Source organism: Octodon degus, unplaced genomic scaffold (assembly GCF_000260255.1).
Source record: "Octodon degus isolate 3935 unplaced genomic scaffold, OctDeg1.0 scaffold00003, whole genome shotgun sequence".
Lineage (NCBI taxonomy): Eukaryota > Metazoa > Chordata > Mammalia > Rodentia > Octodontidae > Octodon > Octodon degus.
Window position 1 is genome coordinate 638,995 of NW_004524579.1, and position 11,716 is coordinate 650,710.

Genomic DNA, 11,716 nt, shown 5'->3' on the forward strand with positions numbered 1-11,716 from the left:
CAAACCCTGGTCCCTGCACTTGCCAAAGCAGGCACTTAGTCCACTGAGCTATCCTTCCTGCTCTTTCCATTAGTTTCTGAAAGACGGTCCCACTTGGAGAACACATCATGATATAGTTGATAAGCCTAGAAGAAAGCTTTTGCCATTAGAAATAAATATTCTGGCCATATTGTAATTACACCTTTAAAATTTAGAAAAGCATTAGCATGTGCATGGCAACTTGTAAATGTCCTCAAGGAAAATACCAACGCTCCTTGCATTGCATTCTTGAAGTTCAAATGTCTTATAGTGATTCAGCTCAACTCTCTCACAAACCAGGCCAAGCATGTGGAGAAACAGCAGGTGTGGGGAACAATGGCCTCATTCTGTTCTGTCAAGACAACAAGGTCCAGAGTTCCATGAAATGACCAAAAGCGGATCAGGAGCACCGGAATCCTACCAGAGCAACACCGGAGCAACCTTCTATCTCATTAGCACTGTTTATCTCATATTGCGCTTGCATTCATTTTCACTAATATGATACCAAAATGTAATGATGTATAAGTGTTTTTTAATGTCATGTAAGTGAACACAGGTGGGTAATTTACCATGAGCTCCATACAGATTGGAACTGGCATTTCACAAACAAAATACTAAATTTTTCTTTTTGTGCCGGTATGTACGCAAGCGCATGCGTGTGTGACTTTTCTCATTTTTAAAACCTGGGGCATATTTCAACCACCTTGGATTTTACAGTCACTTAGTCAAGTTCATGTAGGACACTGCATCACAGATCTGTGGACACAAAGCAAAAATCAGGAGGGTGATTTACTGGGACAGATGCTTCAATGAACAACAAGCATGTTATATAGTTCACGTTCATTCAGAAAAGAAGCAAAGAGGGAAAGAACAGTCTAAACAAGGTATCATGGGTATTAAAAGAAGTCTGTATTCAAAGCACAAGCCCCTGATTAGAGCACTTGCCCTGCCTAGGTGCCCCGCTGCCAAGCTAACGAGCAACCCTTGAGGCGTACGCCAAGAGTGTTATTGTGTGAGAGTCACCGAGTGCACTGGGCAGTATTGATTCCTCCCTGCTCTTGCCAGGATGTTCGAAAGGTTCAGGTGCTGTCCACAGCTTTCCATAAGAGACTTAGGTTACTGCTTTCTCACTGCCTCCATTGCCATCATCGAGCTATCCATAATCTAGAATTTCATCTTTATTAATATTACCTCAGCTAACGAATCCACAGGAGACAGATGTTTCAGTGCCTTTTTCTAGGATGGGTGTAATTGTTATAATCTATTTAATAAAATCTGAGGGAGTGAAGGGCTAACTGTAAGTGAAAGCAAGATTCTTCTTTCTACGCCAAACAATTTTGAATGTTTTGTTGTCTAAAGTTCTTCTTTCCCAGTCTGCGTTCCCCACCAAGAACATTTCTGCGGTCCTGTTGTGTCTCCCCTTGCCTGTCAGCCTGTGAATCTGCATTCCAGCATCCCCTGCAGGAGAAAGAAATTGTGTCCAGACGCAGCCATGGGAATGGAATTTCCCATACCTTGAGAGTGACCTTCGATTTGACCTTAAAATTAAAAACTTGTTTGTGAACTCTTGAGAGAGAAAAAAGTAAATCACAGTAGCTGCTGTTTAAGACTATAATTGGCAAGCGCAGTATAGAAACAACGCAAGAGTCAGTTGTGAGCCCCTTTAGATCTCAACAACTCACAGCCCAGATTTCCTGTGTTTTGCTCTCATGAATGGACGAAACACCAGTGTAAACATCCAGGAGGGAAAAGAACTATTCCTTTCTAATCCCAATTTGTGCTGCTAACTTTTCCCAAGTGTTTGTTTAAGGCCTGGCTTCTCGCACTCATTCAGTCACAGTCTGAGAATTTGCCATGAGGCTTGTTTGTGCTACAGAGCAGACCAAAGCTCTGGCACTCACAAGAGAAAGGTTTGGGTCTTAACTCTGTCATTTGCCAGCTGTGTGACCACTTTCCTGGTCTGTGAAGTGGTGATAAACAATGGTACATACCTGAGACTATTGTTTTGAGAATAAAGGGGTGCATACCTGTTATGGTTTGTGTATAGTTGTTCCCCCAAGTCTCATGCAGTTTTGGGGTGGCTTCTGGAGTCTGTGATTGATTATTGTTGGTGTGGATGCTGCACCGCCCTGGGGCAGGTAATCTGCATCACAATGTAAGGTGGGAAGAGAAGCTAGCTGCTTGCTGCTGCCCCTCCCTTGCGCTCTTGCTCTTGCCGCCACCATGAAAAGCTGCTTTCTGCCATGTGCTGCTCTGCCTTGGAGCCAGCTGAGTAAGGACTGAAGCCTCCAGTAACTGCGAGCTAAATAAACCTTTCCTTCCTTCATTTTGGGTGTCAGGTATTTGTCCCAGCAAAGAGAGAAGAGTAACGAAGACAATACCAGTAGCTGTATTTCATTACTATTTTGTGCCATGAAATTTTCTTCTTAGATAAATTGTTACATGCGCATTTCTGATGCTCAGCACACTTTGAGATGACTAAGGAAACGTGAACACAGTGTAGAATACTAATGTCACCAACAGTAGAGCACATTTCACAGTTTACAGAGATTCACATTATATTATTGAATCTTTGTGCTAATCCTGTTATTAATCTTTGAATATTATGAATGCGTAGGCTGTCCAGATGATGTATTATATATTAAGAAGGTAAGAACTAAATATTATAATTTACATATTCAAAATCAGATATCATCTGTGCACTGAGAACACGTATTCCAGGAAGTCCTAAGGAAGAACCCTTCGCTGCTTTCGCTCAGCACATGGATGAAGGAGCTTTCCTTGTCGGGAACTCTAAACTGCTTTTCTATCATTGATAATCAAATAAAACACCATGTCATCTAGGATGAGTCCTGCCGCTGGTCAGTAGATGTTACCAAGATGAACTAAAAATAATTTATGTCTCAAAGGCTTTTCTTTCCAGTTCTCATAGATAGCATGGATTTAACAGACAGCATGCTAGATATCAGAGAGACACTTAGGTGTTCATGTTCATTGCTGCACAGTTTGCAATTCCCAATCAATGAAGTCAACCTAGATGCCTACCAAGAATGAGTGGTTAAAGAACACATGATATATACATGACACAGTATTATTCAGCTGTTAAAAAGAATGATAGCTCACTATACTTAAAGCAAAATGGACAGAACTGGAGAATATTAACTTCAATGAAATAAGCAGACAGAAAGACCCATGGCATATCTTCTGTCATATGTGTACGCTAAAAATCAGCATGCATGTAGAATAGTGATTATTAGAAGCTGGAAAGGATACTGCACAGGGTGGAGGAGGAGGTTGGATACCTGTACCAAACAGGTAAAAGAAGCAGTAAGTTCTAGTGTTCTCCAGCCCATTGGGGGTGGCCACAGTTCATAATAATCTATGCTATATTTTATCAATAAGTAAATGAAAGTGGTGCAAATCTTCAAACCCAAAATAATAGTGAGATGGCAATGTAACTAATTACCCTGATTTATGCAACACATTTTATATATGTATATATATATTGAAATGCTATACTTTAACTCATAAATATGTACATTTTACATACTAATAAAGATGTAAATGTTTGTGTGGATGGCAGTGCTAGCAATCCTGATGTGACCATGACATACTGAATGCATGTATTGAACTATCACACCATGTCCCATAAAGGAGAACAATTAAATAACAGTAGAAGAGATGGTGTTAAAAAATGGTTTTCGCCAGGGAGATGGCTCAGTGGAATAAGCGCTTCCCTGGCAAGTGCAAGGGCCTGAGTTCAATCCCCGGTTCTGCCAAAAAAAAAAAATGGTTCTCATTTGTTGCTTTTGCTTCCATGTTTGTGTATGTTCTTATCTTTTTTGGTTTTGGTTTTAGTTTTTCATCTCAAGAACTACTGGTGGACTCAGCTCTTCATAAGTTGATATATTACAGCATAGTGAAAGGCTTAGTTGTCTTTGATTGCCTTAAATTTGGAAAAGATTGTTGTGGGCATCAAAGTGATAGACAGATGAGTCTTTGAGAACTTAAAAAAGACATTTAATGCATATTTCATGCTGTGTAATAACTCCTTTAACCTGCTGATGTACAGGTGAAATTACCTAACATCCTATTTAATTGAAGATCATCTTTGTATTTGAAACTGCAAGAAACCAGGAATTTCTTCTTTAAGTGACACAACGTGGTTTCTGTTACAAGGTGCTAAAAATCCAGTAAATGTCTTCCAGACACATTCAAGAACAATATGAGACCAAATTAAATGCTATATTGCATGTTGTAACTGTCAAACACTACAAGAGCTGAGGGAGATAGTAGTCAGTGTCAGCCACCAGGAGAGATGAAGGAAGCCTCCCACCTTTGGATTATCTTGTTCTCTTCACATTCTGTCAAGAAAGGACTCCTATTTTTCTGAGGGGACCCTCAAGAAAACTCCAGTAGGGGATCCATTATCTGTGCAAAACAGACATGAAACAAATCTGTCTTCATAGGAAAATGAAGGAATAAGAGGACAGGAATAGCTAGGTGACCGCCGTTCCTTAGTGAAAGGGTCCCAACTAGATGCCCGCCTTCCGGAAGCATGCTGTTCTTCTGCACCAAAGGAAGACAGAAACATTGAAAAATCTCTATTCAACTTCTCTCTCTCCTCTCCCCTCTGTCCTCTGTCTTCTGTCCTCTGTCTTCTCTCCTCTCACTCCCTCCTTTTCTTCCTCTTCTTTCTTCCTCTCCTTTCTCTTCCTCTCCTCCTCTTCTGTCTTTTCTTTTCCTTCTTATTCCTTCTCTACCTCCTTCTTTGTATATGGTTCTCTAATGTGATTAGAGAAAAACTCATGACTTTACATTTCATGTGAAGGAAAAAGAATATTTCAGTGCCAGTTACCCATGAGGATAGATCTTATTTATTTATTTATTTATTTATTATTTATTTATTTATTTATTTTTGGTGGAACTGGGGATTGAACTCAGGCTCTTGTGCTTGCCAGGCAAGCACTTATTCTACTGAGTCATCTCTCTAGCCTGCATAATTAAATTTTATACCATCTGAGACTTTTACCTTTAAGAACATATTATAAAGAATAGCACCATTGTTCCTCTTTCCAGTGGAACTAGGATAGCCCAGTATGAATGCAGAAACTCACCTCTAATGCCAAGGTAGCCTTTTGGTGGTTTTCTTCTAATTGAATAAGCAAAAGCACTCAAAACCAATGGACATTTCACATTCAGTCCAGAAGGTAAATGGAGTATGGCGATACATAGAAAATGCTTAGAGGCTGCTGTTGACAGGGAACACAGGGATATGTGATTGCTTGGTTTATTTCTTATTGAGAAGTTTCCATCTTATTGAGACTAATGGAATCTACGTACAGTCCAGTACAGTGAGAGGAGCCGTACCTAACTGCCAGACCCTAGAACACCTATTTTTAATCCCATCCATCCAGTGCCAGCTGACGGCTAGGTAGTATACCAACACAGGTGGAGCCCATGGTCCATTTCTTGACCAGAGTGACTTTTTCATGGGCTTAAGGTAGTTGCAGTTGAGTGTGGAGTCAAGCTATGCAAAGAGGAATAAATGAAAGTAAAAGGATTTCTGCTGATGAGCTCCTGCAGGAGGTCCTGCTTTTTCTCTGTCCTTAAGAGAAATCATTTGGGACTTAAATTATCTGGTTGGCAACAAAACCATCTCTGACTCTGAGCAGGAGGCTTTCTGCTAAAGGAGCTCAGAAACAAGGGTTGTCTCCCAGTGAGACTCTTATCATGCTAGCTTTCCCCTTAATCATGTTTGCTTATTACTATCCTTAACGTTGTACAGTATATGTTCTTTGTATATCCAGAAAAGCACAAAGAAGAAATGACATATATTCCATGTATGAAGTACTGTTCATATTTTGCTTTAATGCATCTAGTCAGATATATCACTTTTTATAAAATCAGGGTTATAATGTACAAGCTACTTTACTTCTTTTTCACTGAATTTTACTTGAATAAATAAATTATTGTTAAATATTCCATCACATTTCTTAGTTTTCCTTTTGTTGAATATGTGGACATTTCTAATTATTTATTATTGCAAGGTATCATAAAATTAACTTTCTTGTGACTTTAGATAAGTACTTGAGAGTGCAGCTCTGATTATTTATTACACAGAATAACATTAGAATAGAGTAACACATTAGATGAAAATGTATGCTCATCAAATCAAAGTAGACTTTAAGGTATTTCTAAATATAAAGGTGATGAGGGAAAGCATAGTAATAGATTTCAGTAGGTTTCAGCTCATCACAATGGAGGAGGCTCTTTGTCTCCATTATTGAATGCATCTAACAGGCCTTTTTGTCCAACCCCAAACCTGATATGTGCGTAGAAGACTTGGCCAGTGTTTCATTCCCGTTGCGGTAGAAGGGAAATGAGGATTTGTTTGTCAGCAAATTCCAAAGGTGCCAACAACTATGGAAACTAGATAGATAAACATGGCTATCAAAAACTAGAACACTCACGATGTCCCATCTGCAGAGGCCTCCTTAGGCTTGGTGTTCTCTCCCATGCTCGGCTACAGTCGACGCACAGTCAGGTTTCAAAGGAACTGGAGTAGAACTAGATGATCGAATATGCCTTTTAAAAACCCCTCAGTCTTACCATTTTATTTAGGTAAAGAAATTTTAAAGGATGAGTGCCATTTAAGCCTATTAAGCAGCTTATTTGTTCTAACATAACACACAAAAACACATTGGTGACTTATCAAGCTGACAGTGCACTTAGTAACGAGCAAGGATTAATGTCTGTGCAGAAATGTGATTCATGAATAAAAACTGGTACAAAATTAAACTCCAGGCATACACAGTCATTTGTAATCTTTAAGAAGAAGAGTGTGTTGAGTGGAGAATTCTTTTTGCATGGGACTGAGGTGAGATGAGGTGTGGGAACCAGGCTTCTCTCTGCTAGGGCCATGTGTAGTCTCCTGGCCCACTGCACTGCCACAGGCATCTGCTCTCTCCCCTGCCTGTGGACATTAAACCAGAGAAACACAACCATCCCAAGGGCCAAGGCAGATTCCTCCTGACTGTACCTGGACCTCACTGCTGATTTCCAACTTACTTTTCCAGCCCTCCTGCTGCCAAATTCCAAACTCCTTATAGTTATTATGAGTTGAAATAAAACCTCTGAAAAGATGCTAAAGTCTTAACACTTAGGACCTAAAAACATGACCCGATATAGAAACAGTCTTTGCAGGTGATCAAGTTCTTGTAGATGGTCTTAATTCAGCATATCTAGAGATTGTGAGTCCTTCAAAAAGAGAGCGCAGACCCACTTACAACATGGGGAGAGGGCTTTACTCACATGTAGGCAAAGATAAATATTCAAGTCAAGGGACATCAAGAATTGTTAGATAACCACCCCAAATTAGAAACAACATAAATAAATTATCCTTCATAGCCTTCAGAAAAAACTAACACTTTGCATGCTTTGATCTTGAACTTCACCCATCCTCAATGATGAGACAATAAATTGCTGTTATTTAAGGCACTCAGTGTGCTGTTCTTACTAAGGCAGCCGTTGCAAGCTAACATCAACTGGTACACTGTACTTCACCTCTCGGGTTTTAGGCCCACCACTCCTGAGAAACTCTGCTACAATCCACCACTGTTCTGCGCTGGTCTTGGGTCCCAGGTAGCACTCATGGCATTGTCACTTTGTCTCTTACACCTTGGTTCAGCCACATTTGCCCTCAAATGCTTCCCTACTATGAGTGTGTGTTTGTGTGCAAGGGGCAGAAAAAAAGAAATCTGTGCATAGGGGTTCAGGGCAGACACACACCATCAGAAGGTCTGAGAGAAGGTAAGAGCTGGTCCTGCTACTAGAAGCTTCCAGAAGGCACTCACTTTTTTTGTGCTCCCCAGTAAAGCTATTTCCAGCTTAGTCTGGTGGCCAAGAATATGGTTGTCATATTTACATGGCTTACGTTCAGACCTCAACTCTGTCATTTACAGATTGTGTGAAATAGACCTCATTACATCATAGTGTCTCCATCTAAATGGAAACACTAAAGAGTCCTACTTCAAAGGGTTACTATGCAGCTTTGAAACTCAAATGTAGGGCTGGGAGGATAGGTGTAGGTCAGTGGTAGAGCTGTGCAAACAAAAGTATAATGTATGTAATGTGTGTGGGACAATGCCTGGATCATAGCGAATGGCTGCAGGTATTGATTTTTGTTAAAGAAATTCTTTTATTCCTTAGGAATCTATATATCCCAGCTTTGGGGGGAATGATTCTGCTTATTCCTATAGTTTCAGCTTAGTTAAGTACCACCACCACCCTTCCACTTCCCTTCACTCACAAAAGTGAACCATGGCACTTTAAGGTGCTCACACCTTCTCTTCTTCTAAAAGGTGGGGTGACTTCCATGGATTCCGCGACCCCTGCCCCAGCATCTGAAATTTTATTTGCTTATGAGCAGGAACAGGTCTAGGTGACACAGCTTGGCCTTGGAGTCCTGCTGCTGAACACCTTCCACCATCCCAAGTCCTAAGAAACCTGCACCCTTTCTAGATGTAATGAGTGCAGCCTCAGGTCAGTTCTCTGAAGGACAAGAACTGTTTACTGGCAGTGAGGGATGACACAGACTATGTGGGTTGGTGTGTGTTCGTGTTGGTGCAGACACAGTTCAGTTTAAAAAACAGATTTTCCATTTCCTACTTTTTTTTTTTATTTTTTTTTTTTATTTGGTGGAACCGGGGTTTTAACTCAGACCCTTGTGCTTGACAGGGAAGACAGGGAAGACAGGGAAGTGCTTATTCTACTGAGCCATCTTCCTGGCCCTCCATTTCCTACTTGAAGATACTTAAAATCAATTCTCCTCCCAGGGGCTTCTTTGGCAAATGCTCAAAAATCTTTTATTCTCTCTTTTTTCCCCTATATGCTTTTATTCTGAGTTGAGGCCTTACCTAATTAAATATGCATTGTACACTGGTTTCTTATGTTTCCCTCCTTCTTTGCTTCTTTCCTTCCTTCTTCCTCCATGCAACCCTCCTTCCTTTTCTTCTTCCCACTCCACTAATAAGTGCTTATTGATTCATCTATTATGTGCCCAGCCTAGTTCTAAATGTTGGAGACACTATGGTATACAAGATTAAAAAAAAAGAAAGAAAGAAAGAAAGAAAGAAAGAAAAGAGTGTGTCTGGTGGAGTTTATATTCTCAAGAGAGAAAGATATGGAAAAAATTTACAAAATAGTATTTAAGATTACAAATTGTTACATTGTCTTCTTCTTTTTTAAGAAGCAGAAATATTTTAGACATTGGGGGTCTCTGCCATAATTCAACTCTGTGGTGTCAGATCAACCGTAGACAACACAAATGTGTGAAGCTATGTTCCACTAAAAATGCTCATGAGACAGAAAGCAGATCAAGTAGGTCTGTGGGCCAGAGAGTGACACCTCTGATTTAGAAAGTGTAAGTTCCATGAAGAAAATAAAATGGAGTAAAATTGTAATTGAGAGGAAGAATGCCTCAAATAGATAGCATGGTTAATGAAATCTCCTCCATGGGACAGACTTTACACTGGGCACTGCAAAAGAAGGAGGAAGCCGTAGCTCTGAGTATTGTAAGGGGAGGGATCGATGGGTATAAAAATCTTAACAGAAGAACATGCTTGGAATGTTCCAGATGGAAAAAGAAGATGAGTGGAGCTGGAGGCTACCATGGAGAGGGGTCAGAGGAACAGGTGCAGGGAGGTCAGAACCAGCTTAAGCCCTTTGGATTGTATTCTGCACTTACTAGGCAGCATTTGAATCTTAACAAAAAAGTAATTTGATTTGTGCTTTCAAATGTTCACCCTGATTTCTATGCAAAGTACAAATGATAAGGAATAAGAAGTGACTGTGGAGACTGGTTAGGGACCAGTTACAGCAGTCCCAAAGAGAGATCCAGCTTTTACTATTAGTCTAAAATGAAAAATACTGGCAGAACTTTCTCAAGATCTGCACTGTTTATTTGAAAGGGGCTGGTGGTCAATAATAGAAATCATTGGCGAATGGCTTTGGTAGAAAGGGATTGGGGGTCATTATGCCTTGAACTGGAATTCATTCAAGAGTTCGTGTGTGGAAGAATCGGTCCCCACCGCAGTAGTGTTTAGAGGTGTGGCCTTCCTGTGGTGATCAGATCACCAGGGGATGAACCATCCACCATTGACGGATATATAGCTTCATTGGCCATTAAGAGGTGGTAGAAACTTCGAGGGTGAGACCTAGTTGGAGGAACTAGATCACTGGGCTGGGCCTTGAGGGGGTGTATTTTGTCTCTGGTCCCTTTTTCTTTTTCTTTTTCTTTTTTTTTTTTGTCATGAGGTGAGCCATTTTCCTCTACCACACCCTTCTGGATTTTTCTGATTTCCTAGGGGTTTAAAGTAATGGAGTCTGCCAACTGTGAACTGAAACCTTTGGAATCATGAGCCAAAATAAATCTTTCCTCCTGTAAATTGATTCCCTCAGGCATTTTGTCACAGCAACAGGAAGCTGACCAAGATAGGGAAAGGAATAGGAATAGCTGTCTAGAAATTCATCCCAGGGAAGGGCCAGGGGCACTAGAAGCAGAATAAAACAATGTTTTCTTAAAGGCCCGTAAGTAAAAATCCTTGTATCACTTGGCTTAAGCTTGCTGAGTCCAGTCTGCTGAGCTTTTTCCACCAGACCAGCTTGACAAGAGGACAGCCCAGCACCTGGACCTTTAATATTAGCAAGAGTACCCACCAGAAGGGAGGTGTGATCACCCTGAGAAAGAAAGCAGATGGTGGTGCCCATCAGAGAAAATGAGCACAGGGTGCCCCAAATCTAGCAAAGAGCTTAAGGCTGCATTTCGCTGGTTTTCAGCTTGTGCTAAGGGAAACCTCCTTTCTTCCTTCAATTGTTCTCTCACACTGAAGTTTAGTTCCCCTTAGAAAGAAGGCATTTGCTGGGTTAGAAAAGCATGTCCTGTTTATTCACTCCCACACTGCACACCACCTAAGGCTGATTCCCTGAAATGTGGCTTCCATCCAGATAGTTAGAATTCTATCACTAGAAAGTCAAGGCCTTAGCTGCAGTTACCTTCCTTCACACACTTAAACCCATGCTTCATACAGGCCAGTGGTTTGTTTTTTGCTTCTTAAATACAAAAACCCCATTCATTTACACCTCTGAGTTTTTGCACATGCTCCCCACTCTCCCTAAAACTCAAGGAGAAATCCTTCTGGTGTTTATTGAGTGTCACTGCACACAAGGCACTGTGTTAAGTTCAGAGTAGTTCTGCTCCCCCAACTGCAGTGTGCATGCAAACCACCTGGGCTCTTGGCACCATCATCTTTATTGCCATGTCAGGCTGAGGCCTGAGAACCTGCATTTCTCACAAACTCTTGGGTTTTGCTGCTGTCTCAAGTCTCTTCGTAATGATAATATCTTTGCTAAATAACCATTATTTGAGTAAGGTGTTGAACTTTACTGAGTGCTTTTTAAACATTACCTTATTTAACTCTTAGACCATTCTGTAAGTCAGCATAGTAGAGATCATTATATCCACTTCAATAAACCATGGTCATCTCTCTGGTTCTCTCTCTCTCTCTCTCTCTCTCTCTCTCTCTCTCTCTCTCTCTCTCTCTACTTCACACAGAAAACACACATTTGTATATAGTCTATCTCAGTCATATAAGTAAGATGTAGACATCACGATACTTTATCCTTAAATACTCCAAGC